This window comes from Phalacrocorax aristotelis, chromosome 5 (assembly GCF_949628215.1).
Source record: "Phalacrocorax aristotelis chromosome 5, bGulAri2.1, whole genome shotgun sequence".
Lineage (NCBI taxonomy): Eukaryota > Metazoa > Chordata > Aves > Suliformes > Phalacrocoracidae > Phalacrocorax > Phalacrocorax aristotelis.
The window spans coordinates 55,901,068-55,920,954 of NC_134280.1; the positions used below are offsets into that span (position 1 = coordinate 55,901,068).

The 19,887-nt window shown below is 39.3% G+C and overlaps 1 protein-coding gene across 7 annotated transcripts in view; it reads left to right on the forward strand.

The window, feature by feature from the left end:
* The window catches only part of PLEKHA7 (pleckstrin homology domain containing A7), a 181,299-nt gene that overhangs the window by 25,412 nt on the left and 136,000 nt on the right, over positions 1-19,887 (forward strand). The gene's annotated exons all lie outside the window — the stretch shown is intronic.

Sequence of the window (19,887 nt, forward strand, 5' to 3'; positions counted from 1 at the left end):
TGGCTGTCAGTGCTGCATGTTAAAACAGATATTTTTATAAAAGAAAAATAATTTCTGTCTATATAGAAAATACCATACTTTAACATAGCCAAACATTTTGATAAAGAGTTCAGCTTTCAGGTTGTGTGGAAATTGTAGTAAAGCTGGTGCTTGCTGTTATAGTTCTGGATTTTTGTAAAGGTCTGCAATAAGTGGAATAAGGGACAGAAGGGTATTTGGGGAACTGTCTTAAAACCAGGGTTTTTCTGTTTTTAACTAAGCTTTGGGCAGGTTTTTTCATGCTTGTTATATGTTTGTATGCATCTCTTGTTGGAAAAATAAAGTGCAAGTGGGAGGTATATAGGGTAAGATTGATTTATCAGGCAGCATGTTCGTTATTCTCTATTTATTGATTTTTTTTCCCCCCTTTCACTACCTTCAGATTCCTCTTCTGCCTCTCACCCCCAAATTTTTCAGTTAATAATGTTTTAAACAATGTCACCCCATATTAGTTATGTTTAGTCATCTTTTCCTTCAGTGTCATGGCTAAATGGTTTTCTTTTTTTTTTTTCTCTCTCTTCCCTCTCCTCTCTCTTCCCTCTCCTCTCTCTTCCCTCTCCTCTCTCTTCCCTCTCCTCTCTCTTCCCTCTCCTCTCTCTTCCCTCTCCTCTCTCTTCCCTCTCCTCTCTCTTCCCTCTCCTCTCTCTTCCCTCTCCTCTCTCTTCCCTCTCCTCTCTCTTCCCTCTCCTCTCTCTTCCCTCTCCTCTCTCTTCCCTCTCCTCTCTCTTCCCTCTCCTCTCTCTTCCCTCTCCTCTCTCTTCCCTCTCCTCTCTCTTCCCTCTCCTCTCTCTTCCCTCTCCTCTCTCTTCCCTCTCCTCTCTCTTCCCTCTCCTCTCTCTTCCCTCTCCTCTCTCTTCCCTCTCCTCTCTCTTCCCTCTCCTCTCTCTTCCCTCTCCTCTCTCTTCCCTCTCCTCTCTCTTCCCTCTCCTCTCTCTTCCCTCTCCTCTCTCTTCCCTCTCCTCTCTCTTCCCTCTCCTCTCTCTTCCCTCTCCTCTCTCTTCCCTCTCCTCTCTCTTCCCTCTCCTCTCTCTTCCCTCTCCTCTCTCTTCCCTCTCCTCTCTCTTCCCTCTCCTCTCTCTTCCCTCTCCTCTCTCTTCCCTCTCCTCTCTCTTCCCTCTCCTCTCTCTTCCCTCTCCTCTCTCTTCCCTCTCCTCTCTCTTCCCTCTCCTCTCTCTTCCCTCTCCTCTCTCTTCCCTCTCCTCTCTCTTCCCTCTCCTCTCTCTTCCCTCTCCTCTCTCTTCCCTCTTTGTTAACTTTGAAGTGTGCACCAGCTCCTTTAAATATTCTAGGTGACTTTGTGTACAGATAGAATAAAATAGTCAAATTATAATTCAGTGTACTCTCCACATGTCTATTTGGCAGTTACATGATGTGTAACGCCTTTCTTTTATAAATTCTTTCCAAACTGGAGTCCTGCTAAACATGGCCATTGTACTCCCTGCTGACCTAGCACAAGCTGCAGTCCTGCCTTAGAAAATGGATAAATACTTCTTGGCTAGACTTTCTTGTGATACCAATTTGAACATTTAAATGAGTTTTCAGATGTGGCATAGATTAGTTCTAATGGTTTCCACTTCTTTAGGTTCTTGGATATTCCTAACATAATCTGATCCTGAAGGCTCTAATCTATAACTTATTTTCTTCAGTATCTCTGTATTCTTATTTTTATAAACCCTTTCAATGGCGCAATTTTGTTTGCAAAATATGCTGCCATAGCACTTCCTGAACAGCACTTAATAGATACATATATGCATATATATTTAATTTTAATTTTTTTTGTACTATATATGCAAGTTTTATGAGAGAGAACCTTCCAGGTGTTCAGTGAGTGTTGCATAGGTGTATGTGTGTCAGAATAAATACTGTGTGATTTGAGGGTATTCAACAGTATGCTGACCTTGGCTGAAGAACAATAGCTATTGATTTAATAAATTACTTTGGTAATTAATATTTCAGCTTATAAAGCTTTTTGGTATCATGTGAGAATAAACAGAAGAGTTGGCAGAATACTTATATGCATAAATATATTTTTTTTATATATATAAATACAAGTATACATATGTACATATATATAAAGCCGGATGATAGTTACATTAAAAAATGTAAATTGAGAAGACTAATCCCAATTTTTTTTTTTGTTCTATCCATTACCAAGTTTTACATTGAGACATATTTTTACACTACAGTTCATAAATACAGGTATATATGTATTTTTATATATATATAATAATTTAAAATGCTTTTTAATTGTACTGCAGTTTGTTTAACATGAAGAAGCAAAGTGTTCGTGAATAATTAAGTAGGACCAGTTTTAACCATGCTTCTTTATTGTTCATCGTTACTTTAGTAGAAGTGTAGTTTTGGTTCTGCCTTTTAGCATCTTTCATTCCTTATGCAATTTTATTCACTAGGATGGTGTTTTCGGACTGCTCTGCATTTTTGCAGTGGGATGTTTCTAGAGATGTCTTTACCAAGAATGCTGAAAACATGTTCTTAATATTTGTATGGGGTTTCTTACTTAATAAGAAGGGAAAGAGAGATTGTGCTCCAGGTGTCAAGGAGCCGTGATTCCTGATAGGACCATGAGATCGCAGCTACCAGAAGGATAAGTGTGTAAAGCCAAATGTCTCTATACTGAAACCTGTGCCCTCCGTCAAACCACCATTGGTCTTGCGGGCACTCAGTTATTATGATTGCCAGTTAGTAAGCTCAGCCGAATCTGTGATGTGATATGCTCACCCATAGCTTTCCTTTGGTACTTTCATGCATGTCTTGTGGATTTGTTACAGTCTTGAAGCTGTTAGCTAGAAGTCATACACAGATGTACTTTTTGTCTATATCTGTAACATAGATGACACCTGAGAAAGTAACTTCCAAGTTCATTTATAGGTAGCAGAAGAAAGGCATTTATTTCTAGGGCAACTTCATCTGTCTTAAAGCTGACATCTAAAGTAGATCAGATGAACTGTTCCCCCAAATTCCTTTACTGTCCACTGTGAAATGCAGTGGACTGCAGTGCAATGACTAGCTCAGCTATTGATGTTTAGAGATAGAAGTAGTAAATCCCACACCATGTCTTCTGTGGAAACTTACTGTGCAGCTGTTTTCTACCAACTTATTATGCAGCCAGTACCTGACTGATGGTAGATCTTTTGGTACAGGAATGGAAAAGTTGCTTACCTCTGTAGCTGTTCTGGGTAAAGAACTTTTCTTTCTTATATGCTTTCTGTACAGATCCAAAAATTAATACCTGCTTGTCAATTTGGGTCCAGAGGGGAGAACTTTCTCCTCCCTAGGCAGTGTTTTCAGCTTCCTACTGGCCTGTGACTGATGGAATAACAAGTATTTATAAAAGAAAACAGTAGGGTTGGCTTTTTAAAAAATCATATTATTATTTCAAAGTCGATAGTTGCTTTTGTGTTGTAACATTTCCCGTGTTGTTCTTACTTAGTTGAGATAGTCTCTGTGACTAATCAAAGTTTTGGTTCTAAATAGATTCTCAACACAGATTTAGATATCTTGCTGTTTTTCAGTGTTCAGTTTGGCTCTAAAATGTATTCTGCCTGCATACGATTAAGCTGTTCAACGAAGTCCCTAGTTTTGCTTCTCATTTGTGACAATAGCTGTTGTGAGCTTTCAAATTCCAAACAGCTAACAATACTGTCAGCAGGAGTACCAAAGAGAAAGACAAAGAGGTAGAGTGATTAAAGTCAGAAAATCCATGAATAAAGCATTAAGGGTACTGCAGTACCTATTTTGAAAGCTATATTATGAAATAACTCTTCCCCGTTTTTTCCTTATTTTCAATAGGTGTCTTTGTTTACCTTTTTCAGGTCATAAAATATATGGGGAGAACAACCAAGACTTTTGAAAACAGCTGACCTTGGGTAGTTTTGTACTTTTGTCTTCTGTTTGCTACCTTTTCCCAAGTCCACTCCCCTCACCCCATCATAGGCATATGCATTGTGTATTCTGAGAAGTTTTAAATGATGCCCTGAAAAGTTTCTTGTTGCTTCTTAAAACTTGGCAGGAATTTCTTTCCTAGGTTACTGTTTGTACTAGGGGGTTATTATGTGCTTGGTTGAAGTAGTTGTTGCCACCAGACAGTGGGCTACTTATACCCAGTGTGTGGGAGTGAAAGAGTCAAAGGAATTAACATGTGCCTATTTCTGAACATTTCTGTAGAAACAAAGGACAAGAAGAGTAAGTTCTGTGCTTTCACCACTCTAGGTCATTAAAGGTCTAATCTGAAGCTTGCTGATTTTGGTGAGCTTTGGATTACTGCACGTCTGAGTTAGAGGCCAATTAATTCAACTTCTTCACTTTCATTAGAAGAAAAAGGTGTAAAGACCTATCCTGATTGCTGTGGATGAGAAGAACACAACCTGGCTATTTAATAAGTCTCATGAGGGGCTTACGTTAATCTAAAAATGAGCTGCCAATGAAAGGGATGCTAATGTTCCCACTGTATCTTTCCTTTGCAGCCCTTTCCTGACCAGTCCTGGATCACGTGTTTAGCAGCCTGATGCTCCAGCTCACTTCTTTGATCTAGCTGAAAAACACAACCTATGAGAGACTGATTTCAGCTGAATAACTTCCCCTTCACTTTGCTGCATGGCTGCACAAGCAGCAGTGCTGGTGCAGCGGAAGCATTGGGAAGGCAGGAGGTGGGACTGTTCCTTTCAGTAGCAATGGGATCTTAGTTGGACTTAAGCTCTTCAGAAAATTACACATTCTGTGGAACTGCATGGCAGATGAGAATTAAGTAGAGCACATCTTAGAGATTTAGACCTCCCAGGAGACTAGATGTTCTTTGAGATTTGGCAGTTGTCCTTAAAGAGTTTGGTTTATACACTTCCCATCTGAAGTAATTAATTTTATTTTACTTTTTAATTTTTGCATTGATTTCCTTAGTTTTACCTGTGAAAGCTTACCTTGGATTTCACGTGGAATTTGAAATGAAGTTACTGTGGCAAAAATCTTTTGACAGAGATAGGAAAAAATTAAAAATTTGCTAAGCGACATCTATGTTCAAGCTTTATTGGAAGAGCATTAAGCTTTTGTTTTAAAAAATGGGCACTTTACAAATGCTTATAGACAGGGAATGTCTTGTGGAGTTTTAAATACAGATATGCATGCTTTTAACATAGTTTAGGCTTTAAAGTACCATTTATAGAGCCTGAGTGTTATATAAGGATGTGCAGACACCCAGGCTAGATCACTCGTATGTTCTGATACATTTTAATGGTACATAGACTTTCCTGCAGAGACGTGTTAGTGTTTGGCGCTTGGTTTGTCTTGCTACTGTTTGAGATCCGGAAACTGAGTGAATTTTCTTTTCAACAACTTTGCAGAGTACAAAGCTATTGTTTTGGTGCATGGAGAATTACTTTGTAGAAAATTGCATATTTTTATCCTTTTTCAAAACAAAGGAACATTCAAATCCACAGCTGTGGTGGGAGGATGTGGTTTCTGCAGGGACACCACGTACATTCTGTCTCATGGAATGCCCGTGGTATGACATTTAACAAAATGCGTTGCTTCACAGTTTCAAGAAAGACCAGCTTAATTGTAAAGACATATGCAATGGGAGCCCTTCCTGCAAGAAGGCATGCCTTTCATACGGTTCAACAGAAGACATGTATTGCCAAGGTAGAGAATAGAATTCTGCTGCTGGAGAGTGTTCTTGAAGTATTTGTGGCTTAAACCAAATTACAGGAGGCATGCTTCTATACTCCCAGAAAGCAGGATTACCTGACCATATATAGCTCCTGGTGGGCAAATTGAAATGATTCATTTGAATAAGTAAGATGAATTGTTTATTGTTCTTCAAATGTTTATGTAGTCATGTTGAAAACTGCAGCTAATCTGCAATCTTCTACTGTCTGCTTTTTATGCTAATATGGTGTTATTTGCAAAGGCCTAAGAAGGAAGTCTGTTATTGGGTTTATTGATATTTGTGGTATTGACTAGCTGCAAGAAGTTTCCATAGATGGCAAAACAAACTCATATTTCTAACTTGAGGTGGTAAACTTGGATGTTGTCATACTTCTGTTTCTTAATGAGATCCAATGAAGAGCACAGGAATTGTGAGTTGGTTTTTGGTGTTTTCTTTTGTTGTGTTTTTTTCTTGTTTGTGTGTGTTTTTTTGTGTTTTGTTTTTTTAATAACAAACTTTACCAAAATATTTGTTAAGCTCTAAGAGTTGTATTTGACAAAGTGTGTCTATTTTTGTGGGTTTGGGAGGGGGAGAGTTCACAACAGTGACTTTATCTCCAGAAAGAAACTATATGGGTAGAATGTGGTGGTGATTATGGCATGTAATCAGTGAGAGCTAATTACATATTTAAGCTTCAGTGTATCACTTTTGAGGATTTCTAAATAAGAGAGTACTGTCTAAAGCAGAAATAAAAATTTTTTGTAGGACTGACAGATTTCTTAAAGATCTGCCTGTCACGTGCTCTATTCTCTGAATTTCTTCCTCACTGGAAATACGAGACTGTAATTAATGCAAGATTACAACTATTTTAGGTGTCTGTTTTGATGAGGGGCTAGAATTTTCAGTATTACAAAGGTAGTTCAGGAAGAATTTAATAAAATAACAGAAGCAAACAAGATAATCAAATTTAGGAAAAAAATCTGTCTTCAGAAGTGGCAGTCAGGAAGAGTATAAAAGTTGATGTCTAGAAGTATAGTTTAAAGAACACGTTTAAGCCAAGAAAATTTTTTGATGAATTAGTAGAATACAATGGTGTATGGTTATGTGTAGAGCTCATGAGTATTCCTGAGACAATGGGACAACATTTGAAATATTGATATAAAATGTAATTAAAAAAATTCTTGTCCAAGCCTGTTTTAGAGGAACATAATATATTTTAAAAGTAAAAATACCGTATAAATCTTCAAAGATCTCAATGTTTATACCTCTCTCAGGTAGGCAATGAGCATCAATAGAGTATGGGCTTATTCTGTCCTGGCTGCGTGAGCCTGCAGCTGCCTTTGCTGTGAACACCATGAGGTTTCTGTCAGCGTATTTCTCAGCCTGCCAAGAGCCCTCCAAATGGCAACTCTGCCATCCAGTCTAGTGTTGTTTAAAACTGTCTTTTGCAGTAAATTTGGAAGGTTTATTAAGCATGGGGTTTGGTCAGCTTTTGCATTGGTTTCCTTTTTAGTTCTATGTTGTGAAGAGTAGCTCTAAGAAAGTATAGTAAATCAGCAGCCTTAAAGGCAAGGTTGAATTTTAGCATCTTATTACACTAGTGCACAGAGTGTTCAACTATTCTGTCTGTTTGTTTATATAATGTAGTAAAAGTACAGAACTTTAGAAATTTGACATAGAATATGAATGCTTGGCATATAGAATTTTTTTTGTGTGTCTTGGAAGAATAGTAGAGAGCTCTGTGAGACAGATGTTTGTGAAATCTTCGTTCCTTATCATGCCTTTCTGTGTATGAGCTAAAATATTTGTAAGTAAATATTTAAGCTTTCAAAAAACCGCTTTAGTTCATTGGGTTTGGGTGTTTTTTTTGTTTTTCTTGGTTTTGATTTGTTTTTCTAAGCTAACCACTGTTACTGAAGAGCTCTATTAATGTCAGTGATGCTATAGCAAAAGTTGAAGCTGAGTTACTCTTAAGTTAGAAATGCTGGTGCAGGCATCTATGGTTGTCCTGCTCTAATTCTTCTTCAAGACTTTGCTGTGCTTGGCTCAACTGGTTAGTTCTACATGTGTGCATTTTGATCTTCATTGTGAAGGACTGCGACAGCTTTGTGAGAAAAGCACCAAACAGCCTTTGCTTCTTCATACTAGTTGCATGAAACTTTTTGTATGGCAGCAACTGGGTCAGATCTTTTTATGGATGTGCTGTTAAGTATCTGTTTATAAGCTATAAAGAGCTTGAATGGAAGTTTCTTTACCGTTTATGTCTACGGTTTAGATGGCTTGCATATTTTAATGAGAATATAGATAAGTTAGAGCAATGGAAATGGGGGATAGATGGGCCAGTTGAGAAACAGTGAAGCCAAAGAATTTAACTTGTTCTTATTTTACTTAAATTCAATTGGAGCCACAGTCTCTACAAGGTCAAATTCTGAATTTTTGTTGGGAGGGTAGGGTAAAAGAACACAACGAGGAAATGGTTAGGGTTTAGGAGTTATGAAAATCTTCTGAGTAAAATGCAAAAAAGAGGAATTTAAAAATAGCATATTTGTGGACCTTATTATAATTTGTATGTGGAGAACAGTAGAATGCCTGGAATCTGTACTTCTCATGTAAAATTGCTTAACGATTTCTAGATTTACTGGCCTCCTACTCTTTATACCCACATATATATGTCTGTTTTCTGAGCCTCTTCAGGGCCTATTTTTCTCTCTCTTAAACTATGAATATTAGGAACATCTTCATAAGATGAAAGCAGGCATTCTTAAGTCATTGCATGATTGCAGGAGCTGAGGTCTTAATGAATACACTCAATATCACCTCTGTTTAAAAATGGCAGCTCTTTACTGCCTGCCAAAACCTTTCACTTGGATTAAAGGCAAGTCTGGCCCAAAATATTGGAAATGTGTATCTCCCTGACTAATGCCACTATGCATTACTCCTATTGCTGAAGTGCTAATGAGTGAGTGCCTCTTAGCCAAATATATGCTAGTGTGATTGTCCTTGTCAGCTGTTCTAAGGCCAAATCCGGTACTTATGTTGGATTGGTTAAAACTATATTAATGTTTCATTTAACATAGTATTTTTTTCTAGTATAGCTAAGACCTTAGCAAATCTATCCTCTTTCCCCCTACTTTTGGCAAATGCACACATAAGAAAAAACCTGTGCATGTTAAGGATTGTGCTTAGGTGCTTTGGGGCTTGAAGGGGCTGTATAAGCACTACTCTCTACCATTCATGTATAGCATTTGCAAGCTTACACCATCATCCCTGATCAGCCAGGAAAGGTGATTCTTCACTGTGAGAACAATTAAATGTTTGAGTAGGTTGCCTAGAGGAGCAGTAGAATCTCCCTTGCTGAAAGTATTCAAGATTCAGTTTGGATGACTCTGGAACATCTAATCTAAGGCCTTGCTTTCAGCAGAAGGTTGGACCAGATAATTGCCTGAAACCCCTTCCAGTCTAGGCTTTTCTATGTCTCTTTTGGTCTTCACTGGGAAAGGGTAAGGCTGATACACCAAAGTCTTCCTCAGATTAGTTTGGAGCAAGATTTTGGGTATCGCTAGTTGTCCTTTTATGGATGAAGCAGGGATTTCTTCCTTTCTCTAGATTTAGTTTGATCATTTGAAGCTTTTAACATCCTTCTCTCAACATATCGGGCATCCTGGCTGTATGGGTTGAACTGCAATGAAATGGGTTTTATACTTTTGGGATAATCTAATAATTGCAGAAGAAGCTGCGATTCCTGACATTCTGGACTTAGGATCATATCAGAAGGAGGTATATTCTTAATGAAATTGTGTATGATAGTTGACGCCCTACTTTGCCAGCAAGAAGAAAATATTCAACTTCTGATGCCCTTGTTGTTCACCTGGTTGGAGGGGAGGAGGGAGAGTCCAGTACTGTTGCTGGAACCAGATAGATGGAGGCAGTAATTCAGGTCAGATTCCTTTGCTGGACTAGAGACCACAGAGGGAAGATGGTTAGTGCTTGGTGAATTTTTACTAGATAACCTCATGTATGTTGATTAAACAACACAACAACAACAAAAGTTATTTCCTAGCTGAGGAAGACATTGCCTGAGACATCCAACTGGGCAGATGTTGAACTCTTAATCCAAGAAACATGCATTGCCCACTTAGAGCTTTGTGGGAAGTCTGAAGTAGTGGAACAAAACCCCATGTGTTGAAGTAGACTGTTGTGAATGTAAAGGAATTGTTTTCAGAATCTAAGCAGTTTTTAAGTATTACATAATACAATACTTTCATGACATGGGAAAACTATTTCTTTTAGCAAATTAAAATGTGGCTTGAAGTTTTAAGAACTTTCTGACCTCTGCTCTACAGTAATGCTTGTTAGCTCTCACTGCCTATTTAAAGGACAATTTAAGAAAAAAGGGGAAAAAAAGTGGAGTTAAATCTCAGCTTACATAGTAGCTTAGCATGATAAACTCATAACAGATTATCTTCTAGTATGCTGCAGATCAAAGACTTCTTTTAAATACTTTTGATTCAGAACTTTTGAAGTTCACAAGTAGGTGTTGGCACAATTGGAGAAGCTTTATGGCTTCAGAGATATAGTAGAATCCCGAATATTTATTGATACTTACAAACAGCCATGAATTCTTTGCATGCACAGTGTTATGAAATACTAGTAAATATATTTGCTAATATATAAATATAAATGTATAAAAATATAATTTCTAATTTTTACAGAAAATAGGCTGGTGTCTGCAAGCAGGTATTGACTCTTTCATGTGGTTATTACTTTCAACACTTCAGTTAAATTATCTCATGGACTGATTAATCTGCATCTGTTTTTTTATGTTTGTTTGGGTTTTTTCTTTTTTCCTGTACCTACCACATTGTGTGTAGAAATAAAGAAATTTGGGGAACTTTGTTTTAAGTTCTGACTTACATTAACTCATGGCAATCTGGTATCTGTTGGTCTCCTGCCATTACTGTTGTTTGACGAAGGCAACTTTCCCTTCTCTGGTATTTGTATTACTGGTTGGTTTGTTTGTTTTTAAATAGAGCAGTCCTACATCCTACAAAATAAAGGGTTGGATAAGCTGCATGTTAATGCATGTCTACACTGTACACTGCATTGAACACGAGGCCCAGCTCATATACCCGTGTGTGTAGCACAGTGCAAGTCAGCGACGTTAGTTTTCAGCCAAAAGCAGCATAGTCATGTCTGCGTGATGATGTGCTTGGGCTATCAGATGTCTTGTAGTGTTCTATCTTCAGTCAGCCTGGTTCAGTCACTAGCTTGGCTTGCTTTAGCTCAAGTTTCTCAAGTTTCTCAGCCTTGTGCTATGTTTTACTATGTTTTACTACGTTTGCTATGTTTTACAAAGTACAAAAGCCCTAGCTTGTTGCAAATGACACAGTACTTGATGTGCCCTGGTCTCTTCCCCAGATACAGAAGGTCCTCCTTTTTACATGCACCTGTTTGATGTTTTCTGAACCTGGATTATAATAAATAATATAATAATAAATAATACAATATAATAAATAATAAGTAATAAATAATTGTTTAATTTTTTAAATTGACAGGCTGTCATGCAATTCCTCTTGCTTCTTTTGGGTTGATTGTAAGCTTTTCTGTCACAATATGGCCATGAGTATTTCATTGTATGCTTGAAAAAGTGCCTTGCTGAAAATGGTAGAAATTGCAGTTTCTAATTACAGCTGGGTAGTTCTTTCACATAACTCAATTGACCTCATCATGTTTCTTGAATTAAGCTAACATTACTTAAAGAAACAAAAAGCTGTAAATTCATATAGGACCCCTATTATTGCATTGTTGTTGTTATATAATAATACATGCAAATGGATGTACCGGCAGCAGAGCCTTGATTTTAGGCTATGATTTTTAAACCTAGTAACTTTTCTTTTAGACGGAGAACTTGGCTTTTTCCTCAGCTTGATCTGTTCTGTTTATTGCTACTGGTAACGAGGCAATCCTCTTCTGAAGCTCCAGGTGTTCCCAGTCTTTCCTGCTCATTTAAAAAATCCTGTTAGCAGAGGAAATGTGGTAAAGCTCTGCCTCTGTCTTGGCCAAAATAGGTGTACTGTAAGGGTGTATGGAGAAGAAAATAGTAGGTTTCTGGAGGAATAATAATTCTGTTAGAAACCATGAATGTTCGGGTCATGGGCTTTCATTATAAAGCTACGTTTTCTTAGATGTGGTAAATATTTCTTTGCTATGCAGTGAGTATATTGCTTAAACACAGAGGTGCTACTGTTGTTTTTTTTTTTTTTTTTTAATCTCCTTATTGTAAACCCTCAAATTAAGATATGGTCTGTCTTTTCAGTCAGTGCAATCCGAGTCTGATTGGAAAAAAATTGTTAGCCACCCTCCTTACCATAGTGGAGGTAAAACTGCCAAGACATGAAAAAAAGGTAGTTAAGGAAAAGCTTAACTACAGCCAAAAGAACCTTCACTGCAGCTTTTAGCTGTTATATCTGTGTGCAAGCATGTTTGCTCTGTCCAGAAACACCAAGTCATGTGAACTGCCAAGTCATACAGGCTGTGGTATTGCAACATGTACTGCGAGTTAAACTTCTAGAATGAAAATATTCATTCTGCATTTCATGGGTTAGAAATTTTCATTTGTGTTTCTTCTGGCTTCCACTTTATCTAAAACAGACTGATAAACAGACTTTTTTTTTTGTGTTTTTCCTTTCCTTCTGAATGTTTGTTCCTTCAGTCTTTATTAACATCTAGAAATAGGGTGAGTGGCACTTTATCTTCAGTTTGATGGAGTCTCAAGATTGCTTCCTTTAAGCAGTTGGCAGTTTATCAGAGATGGTGTAAAACTACAAATTGGTAGGGTTTTTAGGTATACTTAAGCATGGCTAGTCATTAATATGAAGATGAAATAAGCATGCACTGCTGATGTTTAAAGTCTGTGTATGTGTTCTAAGAGAGAGACAAGTGCACATTTAAAGGCTGTAGACAGGTATGAAACTTGCAGCTGAGCAGGAGATTGAGGTGGTCACTCATTCTTACTTGTCTGTCTTTTCTCCTCCAGGAGTTTACTGTCCCCTTCAATCAGCCAGCGTAACTGTGTGTATTGTCTTTTCCTAACCTGGTCTCAGTGGTCTGGGTTACTTTATACACTACTGCACAGTTTTTGAAAACTGAGATTATTTTGATAGAACTGGGTTAAGGAACAACTACATGTACAGTTGCAGTGGCTGATCAGAGGGGGACGTTGACCTTTTGAAGTGTGAGGTGATGAGCTTTTGGAAGTAGTAGCCTCAGCAATGCCTGGCTTGCAGTGTAGTCTGAAAAGAGTGAATTGCACTAGTAATAGCCTTTAAACAAAGTCTTTCCAAGCATGGTGTTCTTTTTAATCCCAAGCCTATTCTTAATCAAGACAGGCTTAATTGATATAATCTATAAGCTGAAATCTCTGCCGATTTTGAACTCAATGATTTTTATACCTTATAAAAGTATACAATGGGCTATAACTCTTTGTAAATTTCTGTACTGTGGAAGGTCAGTAAGATAAAATGCCAGATTTTCAGAATCCTTCTGGCTGGTTTTGAAATTACTGTTACTTCCAAGAAAATAATGGGGTCTTTGAAGTTATGATACTGTCTTCTTTGTAATGCAGAAACATTAAAAGCAAACAGAACTTGATGGAAGATTGTTCTTCAGAAGAACTTAATAGATCTTGATTGAAGCTTCAGCTTAGTGATTCATGAAAACACTGAGACTGTGCAGCTGTCAAACTTTTCAAAATAGAATATATAAATGATACAAAATCTAATGGAGTGTATGGTGTAGATGCATAACATTATATATCACTTGTCAAAATACTCTGTAGGGTGGTACCTCTTCTTTCTTGGTAAATTATCTGTGTGAAGTAAAAATAATACTATGGAATTCTGGGGTCTAAAGAAGACGACCATAAAGTAGTGTAGAAATGGCAATGTGAAGAGAGGGAAAATAAAAGTAGTGAACACTATTTCCAGAGCAGTTGAGTTCTCACTGTTTTGTATGACTAGGAAAGTGTATTGTCATTTAGCACTTCATCGGAATGGTTTATGCTGCCATCGTGAGGAAATTTTATTACAAATAGCCGCTTCTAAAGCGGGTTACTTTTTCATAATTTAAACAATTCTAAGTTAAGACTATTGAAGCGCCTTTAAATTTCCTTGAGTATGTTTAGAGAACTAATAGCATATTTTGGATAATTAAATTATTTTTAAAAAAGTCTTTAAAAATCTTTCAAGCACAAGCATTTTGAAATAAGGTGAATTGTAAAAGTGAATCTAGGTAGGTCTGGTGTTCGGGTTTCTGCGCTTTTGATGATCTTTATTTTTTTAAAGAAATCCAGTGAAGCTGGCAGTATACTTATGTTCTGACATTTTGAATTAAAAACCACAGGACATCATCTGCAGTCTTCTAGATCCTTATTATGCTCTTTTTAGCCTGCAATGCAGAAGGGAAAATCTTCTAGAATAACACATCATTTATGATGTGAAGTTTGCGATGTATGTGAAGGATGAACAAGCACCTGGAAGCTTCTGTAATGGAATTGCAGTGCTTTTCTGTATCTTAGATGGCAAAATTAATCTGTTGGAGCACAAGTAAACTGGGAATGACTTTGACATTATAGGATGTTAAATCAGGAATAAAGCAGAATTTCAAGTATCGTATATTGGTCTTAGAGGGTAGTAGTCTCACATAATCTCTGGTATTCCAGCTTTAATTTCTTTATAGTACCAAAGACATCATGCGTGAGGGGAAATGGTTTTTTGGTCTAGAGAAATCCATTGGAGGTTTTTTGGTGTCTTTAAATACTTGCAGAGCCATTCTAATTTTAATTTGAGCTTCTTACAAAATTACTTTTTCTGTGCTGAAAGCTTAAACCTTATGAAAGCTGTTCGCACAGCTTCACATAGCTTCCAAGTATTTATCTATGCAGAAAAGCTGTTTAGCATATTGATACTTCCCTGGGTCTATCCCATTTTAGATGACATACCAAAACTGGAAAACAGGTCCACAAATCGTCACAGGCATTTTATGTGTAATCTTGTTCTATTCTCTTTAAAGGACGTCAGCAACACAGGTCCCATACCATAAGGTTCCCATCTCTTAATTTATTAGTATAGTAGGCCTTTGGAAATTTGAAAATTGTGTCTCATTTTATGCTTAATATTTCCTTTTTCATCAGGAGTCTAAAGTCTGATCTGTCTCCCCTTCCTCCTTTCTTAAGTGAGAAAACCGTTTAAGTATAATAGAGTAACCATGAACTAAGTTTGCGATCTTGAGCTTGTTGAATCTAAATGCTGTGGGTAAGAGGTGGTCCAGTTTCACGGGAATTTTTGGTAGTATATTTATCAACCATTCCCTTTTAGAATTTAAAATTGGCATGTAAAAAGTTGTGTACTTCTTGTTAATGAGACAGTTCTGATTTCTGAAGAATGGTAAAGATATGAAACTTAGCATTTTTCACAAAGCCAAAATAAGACTTCGGACAGGTTGAGAAGAAATACTTCCATTGGGAATTGCCAGGATTTCTTAGTCTTGTATAAAAAAATTTCTGTTTTGCGAATGCCTGAATATGATGAGAAGATTTCATGTTATAGACTGTTCCTAAATTTGGAGGGTGTCAGGGACAGAAGCAGTAGCTGAAGTATTGGGGAATCACAAGGATCCTTTGAAAAGGGGCTAGGAAATAAAAGGGTGAGTCGTCAGGATGCTGAAGTTGTGATAGGGAGAACTGGGAGAATCTGGGAAGAGAAGCGGTTGCTTGAATATCCAAAATAATTGCAGAGGGCAAGCTAAAAAAACATTACTTAGCAGATGCGTTGATTAAAACTTTCTATAGGTAAAAAACCTCCTTGCAGCCAGGGTCTTTAAGAATTTATTTTAATGGTAGCTCGATGTGGAGAAGGCATTTATGGCCAATTCTGAAAAGTATTCACAAGGATGGACACTGGGATTTCAGCAATTACATGCAGCTCTGCAGGATGAAATGAATCCCCTTCTGCGCCATGTAGTTTGTGGGAATGAACAATGTGGGAATGAACAATGTGGGAACTGCTGCAAGGTTACCCGAGTCACTACTGTTGCATTTGTATAAAGTAGAACAGTGGAAGTTTGTCAGCACCGTGCAGCTGAAATACAACAGCTGCTTTCTGATGTTGCTCTAAACCGTGTATGTGCTTGTTTTTGGTTTTAATGTACCCCTAGGAAGTACTGTCTGGGACGTGTTTGCTGATGGAACATTATGTAAATATTATTTCAAAGCAAAAATAAGTTACTGGTGACTAATTAATATTATGATTCCAGCTTAAAATATTTTTTAGTAAGCAGGGGTCAGTGTTCGTTTTTAAACTTTGTGAGCACCTGCAATTAAATGTAATTAAAAACAAATGTTAAGATGGAGTGTCACAGAAGATGAGATCTAGTGAGTAAGTTTTAATGGAGGTACTTGCATAGCACTTACTCCTAGAACCACTTCTTTGCATGTGTTTTCACATCTCATTTTTAAAGTAAATAAAGAGTATTGGGAGTATTTCCAAACTTAAAAGTTTTTGATCCTGTGATGATGAGTAAAAGAAAAGTTTAGGTAAAAGTTTAATTTCTCATGTATGTTTGGTGAACTGGAAAGGAAACAGAAGGCTTGCAGTTTTACAAATTTTTATTTCACTTTATTTTGAAAGTTATAGCCCTTAATAAAAAAGTATGGTACTTTTGCCTTTTATTGTTTGCATTGCATTTTATTTCAGCCAAAGCACTTTTATTTTAAAGTGAATACTGTATGTAAACATAGCTAATATATGCTTAGGCTATAAAAGACTGCTTCCAATTTTGTGTCGCACCTTGCTTATTGCTTTTTTGAGCACAGCCATAATAAAAATAGAGATAACAGCAAAGATCACGAGAGCTGCAAAGAGAATTTCAATGACAAAAGTCGTAGCAGCTTCATGATAAATAACACTTCTCTTCAGCCCCCTTCTCCTCCAAATATGGAAAGAATTTCAGTCGTGTGGTTGTAAATGATGGCATTTTCACAAAGGCTTCTCTGTGTATCTGCAGCATAGCAAAATTAATATAAAATACATCTTCTGTGCTTTGATAAAACTGGCAGAGAATGTGTTGAGTCTCTTGAAGACCATGGGTTGCCTAATGTATAATTTTAAATGAATGACTTTTTAGACAAAATAAAGCAAACACTTCTCTTGCAACTAGGTTTATTAGGAAGAGCTTTAAGCCAAATCTAATAGAAACAGTGTGACCTACCTAAATTAGCATAACATGTTAGGTATTTGTTTTAACACAGCATATCATTGAGACAAAATTCAGTTACCAAGAGCAGTTACAGTGAGTTTTCTGCTCAGTTTGTGTGGAAGATTTTTACAGAAAAATTTTAAATTAGTTGAAGCAGTCAGACCAGAAGTCATTTTGTGACAGGCACTGTTTTGAAGGCAGTTTTAAAATAAAGCATAATTATTCCTGATAATTTAGTTACTTTGAAGTAGGAATCAAGGCTCTTTATATAAATTAAATATATAATAAAACTGCAGATATTTTTAATTCATACCTCTGAGGAGAAATTTGCAGATTTAATCCACCCATCCCAAAAGTGCTCCAATTTCAGAAGAACTTCCATTAAAATCGTGCTTGCAATAACTGTTTCTGCTTTGCTTCGAGTAATTAACCTGAGGAGGGATATTTTCTTGAAAGACTATATTTAATTGGGCTTTATATAACAAGACGATTAACTTGTTCTAGATGGGAGGAAACCCAGAAGGTGACTGTCTGCAGATGTAATTATGCAAAGCCGCTGTCATCTCAGCCACAGTAGTTGTGTGGCCAAGGACTAATGTTGAGAGCTAATTAAAATAATGCATCTCTGTTAAAACATCAGTTTCCTGTTTTTAGGAATTATCTGGGATATAGTGTCGTAATTATAGTTCCTTGATATTTGGTATTTAAATTGATTACCTTTATATTGAACCATGTGAAAGACTGATGGCGCTAAGTGGATGTGGTCATGCTAGAGCATCTCCAGGAGTGACTGGTTTTCATGTCAGTGTAAAATCAACTAACATGAAACGTTAGTAAACTCACATCAGTTACATAAAATGAGCTAATTATGGCTTGGTTCTGTTAAGCCAGTCTGAAGCACTGAAACTGATTTAGAGACCAATTTTAGTCCTTTTTTCTATGTGTGGATGACCTGTTGGGAGGAAATGATGGCAATGAGGTAGGTGGTATCCTGCTCTGATCTTTCTCTCTCTCTTCCTCTCTCCTTTTCTCTCTTCCCCCTCTCCTTTTCTCTCTTCCCCCTCTCCTTTTCTCTCTTCCCCCTCTCCTTTTCTCTCTTCCCCCTCTCCTTTTCTCTCTTCCCCCTCTCCTTTTCTCTCTTCCCCCTCTCCTTTTCTCTCTTCCCCCTCTCCTTTTCTCTCTTCCCCCTCTCCTTTTCTCTCTTCCCCCTCTCCTTTTCTCTCTTCCCCCTCTCCTTTTCTCTCTTCCCCCTCTCCTTTTCTCTCTTCCCCCTCTCCTTTTCTCTCTTCCCCCTCTCCTTTTCTCTCTTCCCCCTCTCCTTTTCTCTCTTCCCCCTCTCCCTCTTTCTCCCTTCCCCCTCTCCCTCTTTCTCCCTTCCCCCTCTCCCTCTTTCTCCCTTCCCCCTCTCCCTCTTTCTCCCTTCCCCCTCTCCCTCTTTCTCCCTTCCCCCTCTCCCTCTTTCTCCCTTCCCCCTCTCCCTCTTTCTCCCTTCCCCCTCTCCCTCTTTCTCCCTTCCCCCTCTCCCTCTTTCTCCCTTCCCCCTCTCCCTCTTTCTCCCTTCCCCCTCTCCCTCTTTCTCCCTTCCCCCTCTCCCTCTTTCTCCCTTCCCCCTCTCCCTCTTTCTCCCTTCCCCCTCTCCCTCTTTCTCCCTTCCCCCTCTCCCTCTTTCTCCCTTCCCCCTCTCCCTCTTTCTCCCTTCCCCCTCTCCCTCTTTCTCCCTTCCCCCTCTCCCTCTTTCTCCCTTCCCCCTCTCCCTCTTTCTCCCTTCCCCCTCTCCCTCTTTCTCCCTTCCCCCTCTCCCTCTTTCTCCCTTCCCCCTCTCCCTCTTTCTCCCTTCCCCCTCTCCCTCTTTCTCCCTTCCCCCTCTCCCTCTTTCTCCCTTCCCCCTCTCCCTCTTTCTCCCTTCCCCCTCTCCCTCTTTCTCCCTTCCCCCTCTCCCTCTTTCTCCCTTCCCCCTCTCCCTCTTTCTCCCTTCCCCCTCTCCCTCTTTCTCCCTTCCCCCTCTCCCTCTTTCTCCCTTCCCCCTCTCCCTCTTTCTCCCTTCCCCCTCTCCCTCTTTCTCCCTTCCCCCTCTCCCTCTTTCTCCCTTCCCCCTCTCCCTCTTTCTCCCTTCCCCCTCTCCCTCTTTCTCCCTTCCCCCTCTCCCTCTTTCTCCCTTCCCCCTCTCCCTCTTTCTCCCTTCCCCCTCTCCCTCTTTCTCCCTTCCCCCTCTCCCTCTTTCTCCCTTCCCCCTCTCCCTCTTTCTCCCTTCCCCCTCTCCCTCTTTCTCCCCCCCTCTCCCTCTTTCTCCCCCCCTCTCCCTCTTTCTCCCCCCCTCTCCCTCTTTCTCCCCCCCTCTCCCTCTTTCTCCCCCCCTCTCCCTCTTTCTCCCCCCCTCTCCCTCTTTCTCCCCCCCCTCCCTCTTTCTCCCCCCCTCTCCCTCTTTCTCCCTCCCTCTCCCTCTTTCTCCCTCCCCCCCTCTCCCTCTTTCTCCCTCCCCCCCTCTCCCTCTTTCTCCCTCCCCCCCTCTCCCTCTTTCTCTCTCCCCCCCTCTCCCTCTTTCTCTCTCCCCCCCTCTCCCTCTTTCTCTCTCCCCCCCTCTCCCTCTCTCTCTCTCCCCCCCTCTCCCTCTCTCTCTCTCCCCCCCTCTCCCTCTCTCTCTCTCCCCCCCTCTCCCTCTCTCTCTCTCCCCCCCTCTCTCTCTCTCTCTCCCCCCCTCTCCCTCTCTCTCTCCCCCCCTCTCCCTCTCTCTCTCCCCCCCTCCCCCTCTCTCTCTCCCCCCCCTCTCTCTCTCCCCCCTCCCCCTCTCTCTCTCTCCCCCCTCCCTCTCTCTCCCCCCCTCTCTCTCTCTCTCTCTCTCTCCCCCCCCTCCCTCTCTCTCTCTCTCCCCCCCTCTCCCTCTCTCTCTCTCTCCCCCCCCCTCCCTCTCTCTCTCTCTCTCCCCCCCCTCCCTCTCT